This window comes from Rhinopithecus bieti, unplaced genomic scaffold, assembly GCF_001698545.2.
Source record: "Rhinopithecus bieti isolate Rb0 unplaced genomic scaffold, ASM169854v2 scaffold_10223, whole genome shotgun sequence".
In the NCBI taxonomy this organism is placed as follows: Eukaryota; Metazoa; Chordata; class Mammalia; order Primates; family Cercopithecidae; genus Rhinopithecus; species Rhinopithecus bieti.
This window is the reverse complement of record NW_016806659.1, coordinates 2,472,425-2,486,602: the sequence shown is the minus strand read 5'-3', so window position 1 is coordinate 2,486,602 and position 14,178 is coordinate 2,472,425. Positions and strand designations below refer to the sequence as shown.

Genomic DNA, 14,178 nt, shown 5'->3' with positions numbered 1-14,178 from the left:
GGACAAGTCCTTTGGGTTTTAACTGCATCATCAGTAGACCCAGGGGCAAAAGTTCATCCCCTTGTCTGAGGACCACAGCCGCTATTGCAAACTTAGTGATGTTTCTGCTGAACTGGTTCTAGGCTCCCTGCTTGACCTCAGAGTTCCTCACACAGTACAGACATTACTGAGGACACACAGCACTTTTCAACCATCTGATTAACCTCTTCCGAGATGCTATTACTCCCTACCTCTCACATGGGTTATTCCCTGCAACAAAACCTAAACCCTGTCACTCTCCTGCCCTACAAGAAGATGGGGAGCTGAACCTCAGGATTATCTTTTCTTAATTAGGGAACCCTCGGTAATTCAATCAGATTTAACAGAGACTCATATTGAGAACCATGACCTCATAATCTTTGTTGATGGATCATACCTCAAAATGTTAGTAGTGGAAGGCATCCAAGTCACAAGGCACCAAAATATGTTAATAGTGGCAAATAAGTACTGGCCTGCAGCAACCTCAGTTCTTGCCTCCTCAGAAGACAGAATTTGACTTCGGGGCTTAAGGTAGAAGGAGGGACTGAGGAAAGTTTAAGAGCAGGAGAGAAAATTTATTAAAAAGCTTTAGAACAGGAATGAAAGGAAGGAAAGTACACTTGGAAGAGAGCCAAGTGGGCAACTTGAAAGACAAGTGCACTGTTTGAGCTTTTTGAGTTGGGGTTTCATATGTTGGCATACTTCCGGGTCTTGCGTCACTCCTACCAACTCCTAAGATCTTATTGCGAACCCGCTAATCATCAGTTTCAGGTGTTTTGTATTCATTAGGAGAGGGTCTTTCCCTAGTGCCAGCTGGTACCAATTATTTCTTTACAGAGACAGTTAACACTGCCTGACCGTCACTGGATGGTCACCTGACAATCCTGGAGTGTGTTGGGTGGTGGGGAGCCCTTTTATGCCCTGCTCATACCTGACTAGCTACTTACTGTAACAAAACTGAATCTGGAGGTTATCGAGCAAGATATTCCATCACTAATCCAAGTGCTCCTTTAGAATACAGTCCTCTGAGGAAAAGGCATCCCAGGTGGCAGAATTTATTGCACCTATTGGAGTTTGTCAACTAGCCAAAGACCAGAGAATAGCCTTACATACAGATAGCAGGGGTACTCTAGAGTAATACGTGACTTTTAGGTGCTTTGGAAACAAAGAGGGTCTCTCACCTCCCTGGAACCTCCATCAAAAGTGGACAGCAAGTTAAGAGACATTTAGTTGTATTCCTACTTCCTAGAGAGGTCACTGTTAGAAAGGTTGAAGTCCAGGTAAAAAGATAGCATAGAAGGTAGGCAATGGAGCAGCAGACCATCACGCCGCTGGGCAAGTGGTTTGGCCAAGGTTATGATCCTCTCTAAACCTTCCAAGGATACATTTCTGACCAAGGGATTCAAAATGGCCATTATAAAATTACAACGCAACAAACATCAAAAACAGTGATTTACTTTTACAAGAAGCACATCTGAAATAAAGTGACATAGGAAAGCTGGAAGTAAAGGGATGGAAATGCACACATGAGGCAAGTAATAACAAGAAAGCTAATTGCTATATGATGAAGCAGAAGAGAAGGCAAAAAATAAAATAGATTTTATAAGGATTAAAGAAAAACTGACTTTACTCATGGAGAGTCCTACCTTGTTTCAGGATGTGGGATAATCTGCTGGAGTGTTTTCTCAATGTCTGCTCCCCTGTTGGCTTTGGATTTACTGGCTTGACACTGGGTCTTCCCTTTGCCCTGCTTCCCTGAGAAAATCCACTTCTTGTGCTTCTCCTCTCTTATTCCACTGTTATTTTTTCTTAACACTTGCTGCAAAGCGGGGCAATGTTCTCTGATCTTCTGGTTAAGCCTCAGTTGTGGGCAATCCCTGAGCACCTGTCTCAAGGGGGTGTGGTCTTACCCTCCTGCAGACTTGTGCTGGGGTACTCTTCCTGCCTTTCTCTCAGGGATAGAAAATGTTTTCCTTTTCTCCATGCCCAGCTGCAATGAATTGCTTCCAGCTTCTTAAGGCTACAATTTTTTGTTGTGCTGCCTTCTGAAGATGAACGCTTTTATTTGAAAGGGGCGATGGGTCTCCAGAAGTTTCGCAGGGGCTAAAGCTAAAGTAAGCCGAACACCTGAGGGAAGTTACACCTGTGAGAGTTTGCAAACCTGTTCCTGTGGCTCCCAAGAAATTCACCCTCTTATGGCCCATATCCAGCCTTTAGGAATTCCTTAAAAGTTTCTATATGATCCTTCTTATGCACTTACATGGTGTTTGGTATTCTGCATCAGATAAGCAGCTGTCCTGGTCCTGTTTCTCTCTGTAGGCACTTGTCTCTCTCCAGGAACAATGCTGAAATATACTAAGTCTTGTGCTCCCAGCAGACAGCAATAGTTAAGTTCTTCGATTATTTAGTGTTTCAGGAAAAGACGTCACAAAGAACCACCCTTCCCAATATGCCTCAGCTAAAACTGCCGTCCACTCTTTGTCGCGACTGGCATAAGACTTTTGTGTTTACCTGAGACAAGGTCAAACACAGATCTTTTTTCCCCTCTTTTGTTTGAACCTATTGATAAGCCAGATACAGAGCCTTTCCCTTTCGAATGGGAATGAGTAGCTTAAAGTTAGGAACTGTTGTTTGTTTCCCTGAAACCTGGTAGACATACAAATAAACACCTCCAGTTCAACAACGTGACTGAGACTTCCCATAATTGCAAAATGATCCCATCTGTACGTCACGCCCAGCTGTAAGTTATCTACTGCTCCCTAAAATGTCCAGAATGAAACCACGTTGCTGAGATGCTCTGATCTTTGAATCCAACGTGTTCATCTATTACAATAGTCTAAATATAATCATCTCCTTAATTGTCTGGTGCATTTTGTCTTCGACACTAGATTTCAGGTTAGTTATTTGCCCTGTGACCTCAGTTCTCTGAAAGTTCAAGAAAAGTTGCTTATTTACATTGTTTGAACTTTTTTCATGCTGTAAGTGTGGGAACAATACTGCTTTCTACTCTTTGTATCTCTGAGCTGAAACTGAGTCTTGATTCTCTTATTTACCACGTCCAGAATGAAGAGGGTGTTCCCTAGTATCTTGCAAAAGTGACCAATCAGGTGTTTTTTGTTTTGTTGTTGTTGTTGTTGTTTTGGCAGTACTATTACGAACTAATGGATTTTAACATTTTAAGGTTTTCAATCTGTTGCAGTCATTCTTTTTAAAATCATTATTTTCCCAGCTTTAGAGAGTGGGAGTCCCTGCAAATTGGTCTTTTAAATCTTTGACACAACTCAAGTAGTCTTTGATAGCTACTTTCTGCATAACAGGATGTTCTAGGCTTATTCTATGTTTTTCCCACACTAGATCTAGAATCAGCCATTCCTCTAGGAAGCCTTTGTTCATTTTAGTAGGAAATGGCATTTAAAGACTATAATCTGGCCTCTAGTAGTATTTTAACTCTGTTTGAGACAGAGTCTAGCTCTGTCACCAAGGCTGGAGCGTAGTGGCGCAATCTCGGCTCACTACAACCTCCGCCTCCCAGGTTCAAGCAATTCTCCTGCTTCAGCCTCCCAAGTAGCTTGGATTACAGCCATGATGTCCAGCTAATTTTTATATTTTTAGTAAAGATAGGGTTTCACCATGTTGGCCAGGCTGGTTTTGAACTCCTGACCTCAATTGATCCACCCGCCTTGGCCTCCCAAAGTGCTGGGATTACAGGTACGAGCCGCCATTCCCAGCCATTTCTTGAGTTTTAAAATTTTCTTTTCTTTTTCATTTTCTTGAGACAAGGTCTCACTCTGTCACCCAGGCTGGAGTGATTGGCACAGTCATGGCTCACTGCAGCCTCCACCTCCTGAGTAGCTGGGACTATATAGGTGCACACCTTCTGTAGTCCTGACTAATTTTTATTTTTTATTTATAAATTTTTTTAGTAGAGAGGGGGTGTGGCTCACACCTGTAACACCAGAATTTTGGGAGGCTGAGGCTGGCGGATCACTTGAGTCCAGGAGGTCCAGACCAGCCTGGGCAACATGGTGAAACCCTCTCTCTACTAAAAAACAAAAAATTACACACTCTTGAGTTTTTTTAAACAGGAGTAGGTAAGGAATTTGAAAAGGCTTTTTAAAAGCATCTATGGAAATAAACATATGATCTTCCTCCTTAGATCTGTAAATACAGTGTGTTAGTTCACTTGTTAATATTTAGTCAAGTCAGTGTGTATTCCAGGAAGAAATCCCACTTCATCATGTTGTATCATTTTCATAGTGTGGTGTTGTATTCTGTTAAGTAGTGTTTTGTTTAGAACTTTTGCATCAATATTCATAAGTGATATCTGTAGTTTTCTTTTTTTGCTGTTTTTGTCAAGTTTAGGTGTTAATGTTATACTTATTTTATAAAAACAGTTCAGGAATGTTCCTTCATTCCCAGTGATCTGGAAAAACTTGTGAAATACTTGACTGTCTGGTCTTTGAAGTTTTGGTAGAATAAACTTAGGAAACCATGAGGGTTTCATTTTTTTTTTAATGTGGAAGTTCCTTGATAATTATCTCTGTTTCTTCCAAGTAAATTAGTCTGTTTAAACTGTTTGTCTCTAAATGGGGTCATTCAATTTTAATACATTCTATTTCCCTTAAAGTTATCCACTTCATATAGATCGTCAATATTTTTCACAGAGGTCTGAAAAGTAGTCCCTTAGGTTTTTCAAATATCTTCTGTTTCAATGGTTAATTCCCCGTTTGATATTTCTTATTTTGTGCATTTGTACTTTTTCTTGAGTAAATATAGGTCATAATTTGTCTATTTTGCTATTTTCCCCCCAAATTATAGATTTTAATTGGATCTATTATTTTAAAATTCTTTATCTCATTAATTTCTGCTTTTATTTTTTATTATTTTCTATCTCTAGCCTTTATAACTATTTTCTTTACTACTTTGGGTTTAATTTGCTCTTCTTTTTTAGTTTCCTAAGATGGAAACTTAGATTATTGACTTTAGGTCTTCATTATTTTCTGATATGTGCACTCAATGCTATAAATTTCCTCGTAAGCACTACTTTTTCTGCATCCCACAAATTTTGATAACCTATATTTTCATTTTTGTTTAATTTGAAATATTTAAAGATTTATCTTGAGAAATTCTTTGATCCATGAGTTATTTAGAAGTATATTGTGGTAATCTTCAAATACTTAGGAGTTTTCTAGCTATTTTTCTGTTATTGGTTCCTAGTTTCATTCTGTTGTCATCTGATAGCATACTTCTATCGTTTGAATGTGTCCCCCAAATTTTATGTGTTGGGGACTTCATTTCTAGTGTAGCAGTATTGAAATGTGAGGCCTTTAAGAGGTGATTGGATCATGAGGGCTCTGCCCTTACACATGGATTAATCCAGTCATGGGTTAATGGATTAATGGGTTATCATTGGAGTGGAACTGGTGGCTTTATCAGATGGGAGAGACCTGATTTAGTATGTTAGCATGCTAAGCCCCCTTGCTGTATGATACCCTGCACTGTCTTGGGACTCTCCAGAGCCCCCACTAGTCAGAAGACTCTCACCAGATGCATTCCCTTGATCTTGGCCTTCTCAGCTTCCATAACTGTAAGAAATAACTGCCCAGTTTCAGGTATTCTGGTATAGGCAACAGAAGATGGACCAAGGCATGCATGTACTTTGTATGATTTCTATTCTTTTAAGTGTGTTAATATGTGCTTTACATACAAGAATGTGGTCTATCTTAGTGCATGTTCTGTGTGAGCTTGAGAAGAATGTGTATTCTGCTGTTGGGTAAAGTAGCCTGTAGATGTCAGTTAGATCCAGTTAATTGATGGTCCAGTTGAACTATGTCTTTGCCAATTTATTGCTGGCTATATCCACTGATTACCAATAGAGGGATGTTGAAGTCTGCAACTATGATAATAGATTTATCTATTTTTCCTTGCAGTTCTTTCAGTTTTTTGCCTCATGTATTTTGATCCTCTGTTGTTAGGTGCATATATGTTAAGCATTGTTATGCCATCTTGGAGAACTGACTCCTTTCTCATTATGTAATGGCCTTCCTTATTGCCAAAAAAACTTTCCTTTCTCCAAAGTCCGTTTTGTCTGAAATTAGTAATATAGCTACTCCGGCATTTTTTATTAGCATTAGCATCAGATATCTTTCTCCATCCTTTTACTTTTAGTCTATCTGTCTTTATATTTAAAAACGGTTTTTTTGTAGGCAGCATATAGTTGGGTCTTGTGTTTTATTCACTCTGAGAGTGTCTGTCCTTTAATTGGTGTGTTTAGACCATTGATGTTCCCCTTGATGTTGAACATGATGATGATGATGATGATTTTTTGAGACAAGGTCTCACTCTATTACCCAGGCTGGAGTGTAGTGGCACAATCTCGGCTCACTGCAGCCTCAATCTCCCAGGCTCAAGCAATCCTCCTACCTCAGCCTCTGAAGTAGCTGGGACTACAGGCATGCACCACTATGCAAACTAACACCAGCTAGTTTTTTGTATTTTTTGTAGAGACACCCTGTTGCCCAGGCTGGTCTTAAACTCCTGAGCTCGAACAATACACCTGCCTTGGTCTCTCAAAGTGTTGGTTTTCAGGCATGAGCCACCATGCCTGGCCTACTATGATTATTTATATAGTTCTATTAATATCTTACTACATTTGTGATATGGTTTGGCTTTGTGTCCCCTCCCAGATCTCATATTGAGCTGTAGTTGCCATAATCCCCATATGTTGTGTGAGGGATCTGGTGGGAGGTAATTGAATCATGGGGGCGGTTACCTCCATGTTGTCCTTGTCATTGTGAGTGAGTTCTCACAAGATATGATGGTGTTATAAGGGGCTTCCCCACCTTCACTCTGCACTTCTCTTTCCTGCTGCCATGTGAAGAAGGACATGATTGCTTCCCCTTCCACGATGATTGTAAGTTTCCTGAGGCCTCCCCAACCCTGTGGAACTATCAGTCAATTAAATCTCTCTCCTTCAGAAATTACTTAGTCTCAGGTATATCCTTATAGCAGCATGAGAACAAACTAATACAGTAAATTGGTACCAGGAGTGGGATGCTGCTGTAAAGATACCTGAAAATGTGGAAACTTTGGAACTGGGTAACAGGCAGAGATTGGAACAGTTTGGAGGGCTCAGAAGAAGACAGAAAAATGTGGGAAAGTTTGGAACTTCCTAGAGACTTGGAGGGCTCAGAAGACAGGAAGAGGTAGGAAAGTTTGGAACTCCCTAGACACTTGTTGAATGGCTTTGACCAAAATGCTGATAGTGATATGGACAATGAAGTTCAGGCTGAAGTAATCTCAGATGGAGATGAAAAACTTGTTGGGAATTAGAGTAAAGGTCACTCTTGCTATGCAAAGAGACTGGCAGCATTTTGCCCCTGGCCTAGAGATCTATGGAACTTTGAACTTGAGAGAAATGATTTAGAGTACCTGGCAGAATAAATTTCTAAGTGGCAAAGCATTCAACAGGAAACAGAACACAAAAGATTGGAAAATTTGCTATCCAATGATGCAATAGAAAAGAAAAATGCATTTTCTGGGGAGAAATTCAAGCTGGCTGCAGATATTTGCATAAATAATAACGAGTCAAATGTTAATCACCAAGACAATGGGGAAAATGTCTCAAGGGCATGTCAGAGGTATCCATGGCAGCCCCTTCCATCAGACCTGGAGATCAAGGAGGAAAAAAAAAATGGTTTCATGGGCCGGGCCCAAGGCCTTGCTGCTTTGAGCAGTCTTGGGACTTGGTGCCCTGCATCCCAGCCGTGGCTAAAAGGGGCTAAGGTACAGCTTGGTCTGTGGCTTCAGAGGGTGCAAACCACAAGCCTTGGCAGCTTCCACATGGTGATGAGCCTGTGGGTACACAGAAGTCAAGAATTGAGGTTTGGGGACTGATATGGTTTGGCTGTGTTCCCACCCAAATCTCATCTTGAATTGTAGCTCTCATAATTTCCACGTTATGGGAGGGACCCAGTGGGAGATAATTGAATCATGGGGCAGTTTCCCCATAATGTTCTCGTGTTAGTGAATAAGTTTCACTAGATCTGATGGTTTCATAAGGAGTTTCCCTTTTCTCTTGGCTGTCATCCTCTCCCTTGCCACCACCATGTAAGGCGGTGCCTTTTGCCTTCTGCCACTATTGTGAGGCCTCCCCAGCCACGTGGAACTGTGAGTCCATTAAACCTTTTTTCTTTATAAATTACCCAGTCTGTGGTATGTCTTTACCAGCAGCATAAAAACAGACTAATATAGGAACCTCTGCCTAGATTTGTGAGAATGTATGGAAACACCTGGATGTCCAGTCAGAGGTTTGCTGCAGGGCAGAGCCCTCATGGAGAACCTCTGCTAGGAGAGTGTGGAAGGGAAATGTGGGGTCAGAGCCCCCACACAGAGTCCACACTGGGGCACTGCCTAGTGGAACTGTGAGAAGAGTGTTACCATACTCCAGAACCCAGAATGGTAGATCCACTGACAGCTTGCACTCTGTGTTTAGAAAAGCTGCAGACACTCAACACCAGCCCCTGAAGGCAGCTGGGAGGGAGGCCGTATCCTGCAAAATCCTGGGGACAGAGTTGCCCAAGGAGACGGGAGCCCACCACTTGCATCAGCGTGAGCTGGATGTGAAACTTGGAGTCAAAGAAAATCATTTTGGAACTTTAAGGTTTAATGACAGCCCTATTGGATTTTGGATTTGCATGGGGCCTGTGGCCCCTATGTATTGGCCAATTTCTCCCATTTGGTACAGGTGTATTTACCCATTGCCTGTATCCCCATTGTACCTAGGAAGCAACTAACTTGCTTTCAATTTAGGCTCAGAAGCAGAAGGGACTTGTCTTGTCTCAGATGAGACTTTGGACTTGGACTTTTGGGTTAATGCTGGGATGAGCTAAGACTTAAGGGGACAGTTGGATGGGCATTATTGTGTTTTGAAATGTGAGGACATGAGATTTGGGAAGAGCCAGGGACAAAATGATATGATTTGGCTGTGTCCCCACCCAAATCTCATCTTGAACTCTAGCTCCCATAACCCCATGTGTCATGGGAGGGACCCAGTGGGAGGTAATTGAATCATGGGGAAGTGATGGTCCTGTGATAGTGAGTGAGTTCTCATGAGATCTGATGATTTTATAAGTGACTTCCCCCACTTTGCTCTGCACTTCTCCTTCCTGCTGCCTTGTGAAGAAGGATGTGTTTGCTTTCCCTTCTGCCATGATTGTAAGTTTCCTGAGGCCTCCCCAGCCCTGCAGAACTATGAGCCAATTAAGCCTCTTTCCTTCATAAATTAACCAGTTCTGGGTATGTCCTATAGCAGCAGCAGAACAGACTAATATAATTTGTTACTATTTTCTATTTGTTGGCCCTGTTCTTTCTTTTTGTTGTTGTTCCACTCTTTTTCTGACCTCTCTCTCTCTCTCTCTCTCTCTCTCTCTCTCTCTCTCTCTCTGCATGTGTGTGTGTGTTTGTGTGTGTTTGTATGTGTGTGTATGTGTGGCTTTTTAATTTTTTGTAGAGATGGGGTCTCACTTTGTTGAGTGAGCTCAGGCTGGTCTCAAACTCTTGGCCTCAAGTGATCCTCCTGCCTTGTTCTCCCAAAGTGCTGGGATTACAGGTGTGTGCTACCACCCCCAGCTCCTTCTCTGGTTTTAATTGAGTGTTATATAATTCCATTTTCTCTCCTCTCTTAGCATATAAATTATACTTTCCTTTTTGAGACAGAGTCTTGCTCTATCATCTAGACTGTAGTGGCACAATCTTGTCTCACTACAACCTCTCCTTCCTGGGCTCAAGCAATTCTCCTGCCTCAGCCTGCCAAGTAGCTGAGATTACAGGTGCTGCACCATGCCTGGCTAATTTTTGCATTTTTAGTAGAGACAGGGTTTCAACACGATGGTCAGGCTGGTCTCGATCTCCTGACCTCAAGTGATCTGCCTACCTTGGCCTCCCAAAGTGCTGGGATTGCAAGCATAAGCCACCACACCTGGCCAAATTATGTTTTTTTGTTTACCTTTTTAGTGGCTGCCCTTGAGATTGCAACACACATTTACAATGAATCCAAATTGTCTTTCAAATAATGATCTACCCCTTCACAGGTAGTGCAAGTACCTAACCACTGAATATTCATAATTCTTTTCTTTCATATCTCATAACATTGCTGTCATTAATTTCACTTATCCTTAAGCTACAATCATTGGATACTCTGTTGCTTTTTGTTTTGAGCAAACTTCTACCTGGTCATCCAGGCATTTCAATACATCCTCTAAAATTCAGGTAGAGGCTCCCAAACCTCCATTTTTGTTATTATTTTGAGACAGAATCTTACTCTGTTGCCCAGGCTGGAGTGCAGTGGTGCAATCTTGGCTCACTGCAACCTCCACTTTCCAGGTTCAAGTGATTCTCCCATCTCAGCCTGCAAAGTAGCTGGGACTATAGGCACATACCACCACACCCAGCTAATTTTTGTATTTTTAGTAGAGATGGGGTATCACTATGTTTGCCAGGCTGGTCTCGAACTTTTGACCTCATGTGATCCATCCCCCTTGGCCTCCCAAAGTTCTGGGATTATAGGAATAAGCCACTGTGCCTGGCCCCAAACCTCAATTCTTGACTTCTGTGCACCTGCAGGCCCAACAACACATGTAAGCCACCAAGGCCTGGGGCTTGCGTCCATGACCTGAGCTGCACCTTGGTCCCTTTTAGCCACAGTTGGGATGCAGGGCACCAAGTTCCAGGACTGTATAAAGCAGCAAGGCTCTGGGCTCAGCCCATGAAACCATTTTTTCTTCCTAGGCCTCTAGGCCTGTGATGGGGGGGTCTGCTGTGAAGACCTCTGACATGTCCTGGAGACATTTTCCCATTGTCTTGGCGATTAACATTTGGCTCCTTGTCACTTATGCATAGTTCCAAAGCCAGTTTGAATTTCTCTTCAGAAAATGGGTTTTTCTTTTCTATTGCATCATCAGTCTGCAAATTGTCCAAACGTTTATGTTCTGCTTCCCTTTTAAACATTAAGTTCCAATTCCAAACCATCTCTTTGGGAATGCATAAAGCCAAACACTTTTAAAAGCACCCAGGTTACCTCTTGAATGCTTTTCTGCTTAGAAATTTCTTCCATTGGATACCTTAAATCATCTCTCTTAAGTTCAAAATTCCACAGATCTCTAGGCGAGGGGCAAAATGCCACCAGTCTCTTCACTAAAGCATAGCAAGAGTCACCTCTATTTTATTTCCCAACAAGTTCCTTATCTCCATCTGAGGCCACCTCAGGCTGGACTTCATTGTCCATATCACTATCAGCATTTTGGTCAAAGCTATTTAATAAGTCTCTAGGAAATTTTAAAGTTTCCCACATCCTTCTGTCATCTTCTGAGCCCTCTTAATTGTTCCAACCTCTGCCTCTTACCCAATTCCAAAGTTGCTTCCATATTTTTGGTATCTTTATATTAGCACCCCACTTCTGGTAACAATTTACTGTATTAGTCTGCTTTTATACTGCTATAAAGAACTGCCTAAGACTGGGTAATTTATAAAGGAAAGAGGTTTAATTGACCCACAGTTCAGCATGGTTGGGGAGGCTTCAGGAAACTTACAATCATGGCAGAAGGCAAAGGGGAAGCAAGGTGCCTTCTTCACAAGGAGGTAGGAAGAAGTGCCGAGCAAAGAGGGAAAACCCCTTATAAAATTATCAGATCTCATGAGACTTCACTGACTATCATGAGAATAGCATGGGAGAAATGCCCCCATGATTCATTTATCTCCACCTGGTCTCTCCCTTGACATGTGGAGATAATGGGGCTTACAATTCAAGATGAGATTTGGGTGGGGACACAAAGCCTAACCATATCACTGATGTATAATATTTTCTTTCTTTCTAAAGAGTTTCAACATTTCTTGCAAGGTATGCCAATTGGTGACAAGTTTTCTCAATTTTGTTTGCCTGTGAAAGTCTTTATTTCTCCTTTACTTTTCAAGGATAATATTTCTGGGTATAGAATTCTGGTGGTGGTGGTTGTTGTTGTTTCTGTCAACACTTAAAATATTTTGCTCCAAGCTCTTCTTACTTGCATGGCCTATGAAGATAAGTATGATTAATTATTATACTTGCTCCTTCATAGGTACAGTGTTTTTTTTCTCTTTGACTTAATTCAAAATTGTCTCTTTGTCTTTGATTTTCTGTGGTTTGAATATGCTATATCTAGGTGTAAATTTTTTTGGTATTTACCCTCTTTGATTTCCTGAGCTTCCTGAATCTGGGGTTTGGTGTCTGTCATTCATTTTGGAAAATTCTCAGTCATTATTACTTCAAATATTTTTTCTGTTCCTTGTTTTATTGTTTTCATATTCATTATGCATATGTTACACCATTTAAAATTGTCCCACAGTTATTGGATGCTCTATTCTGCTTTTTAAAATTATTTTTTCTCTTACCATTTAGTTTTAGAAGTTTCTATTGACATATCTTCAAGCTCACTGATTCTTTCTTTGGCTGTGTCCAGTTTTATTTATTTATTTATTTTTTGAGATGGAATCTTGCTCTGTCACCCAGGCTGGAGTGCAATCGTGTGATCTTGGTTCACTGCAACCTCCGCCTCCCAGGTTCAAGCGATTCTCTTGCCTCAGCCTCCTGAGTAGCTGGGATTACAGGCATGTGCCACCATGTCCAGCTTATATTTGTATTTTTGGTAGAGGCGGGGTTTCAGCGTGTTGGCCAGGCTGGCATCAAAATCCTGACCTTGGGTAATCTGGCTGCCACAGCCTCCCAAAGTGCTGGGATTACTGGCATGAGCCACTGCATCCTGCCATGTGTCCAGTCTATTTAAAAGCCGATCAAAGGCATTATTTCCATTACTGTGTTCTTTATTTCTAGCATTTCTTTCCTTTTGCTTATTCCTTATTGTTTTCATCACTATGCTTGCAGTATCCATCTCTTATTGAATATGGTTCATTTTTTCTATTAGAACTCTTAGCATATTAATTATGGTGCTTTTACATTCACAGTCTGATAATCGCAACGTCTTTGCCATATCTGAATCTTGTTTTGATGCTTACCTTGTTTGTTTAAAAATTTTTTGTCTTAGAAGATGCTTTGTAATTTTTTGTTGGAAGCCAGACATTAGGTACTAAGAAAAAGAATCTAGGTAAATAGGCCTTTGGTATGATGCTTTATGTGTATTTGACAAAGAGTTAAGCTGTTTTGACTATTTGATGTAGCTGTATGTATCAGAGGTATTAAATGTTCCTCTAATGTTAGTTTTGTCTCCTCTATTGCACAGAAGCCCTGTTGATGTGCTGGTAAGATGTGGGGGCAGAGGAAACCTTCTCTAGTTCTTTAAGTCTCAGTCTTTTAATGAGCCTGTGTTCCTGTGCTGTGACCTTCACAAGTACTTCTCATTTTTCCCCCTTTGTTGGGACAGGATAGCTAGAAGGGACTAGACTAGGATATTTCCCTTTCCCCAGGACAATTAGCATTAGTAAAACCTCAGTTAAGTTCTGGTAAAATAATTTCTCTTGAGGGCAGGCCTTATGAAGAATAGAATCCCCTGGCTTATTTCACCCTCCCCACTGACAGAAATACGAAGGGATTTTTCTCTTCACCTTGATGACCTGGTAAGTCTTCTGGAGGTAAAACTCAGAAAAGTGTTGGGGCCCTCCTAAGACTGGGCTCCCTGGAGTTTTTAACTCTCAAGCAGTCCAAACAGAGCCTCCAGCAATTCAGCAACTGCACTTTCAGTTTTCATAGCCTGGTACGGTTCCCATAAAGGTTTCTGCTCTTGAGCTTCCACTCAAGTAGTGAATCAAGTCATGATTCTCTGTATCTGCCACTGTCTCTCCAATTTATAAGACAGTAATTTACCCTATGACCTCAATTATCTGTAGGATCTAAGAAGAGCGGTTGATTTTCAGCTTGTCAAGCTTCTTTCTTGTTGTTAGGGTGGGAATGATGAATCCCGAACTTTTTACACGCCAGACTGAAAACTGGAAGTCTGGTTGGCTTTCTTTCTTTTCCCTCCCTCCCTCCCTCCCTCCCTCCCTCTCTCTCTCTCTCTCTCTCTTTCTTTCTTTCTTCCTTTCTTCTTTCTTTCCTTTCTTTTCTTCTTTCTTCCTTCCTTCCTTCCTTCCTTCCCTCCTTCCTTCCTTCCCTCCCTCTTCCCCTCCTTCCCT

At 41.4% G+C, this 14,178-nt stretch overlaps 1 protein-coding gene across 1 annotated transcript in view; it reads left to right on the top strand.

The window, feature by feature from the left end:
* The first annotated feature begins 13,575 nt into the window (after nt 1-13,575).
* LOC108533017 (uncharacterized) overlaps nt 13,576-14,178 on the top strand; it is a 19,195-nt gene continuing 18,592 nt past the window's right edge. The window contains exon 1 of the mRNA XM_017877370.1: nt 13,576-13,623. The gene's annotated coding sequence lies outside the window, so the exon portion shown is untranslated. The remainder of the gene's footprint in view (nt 13,624-14,178) is intronic.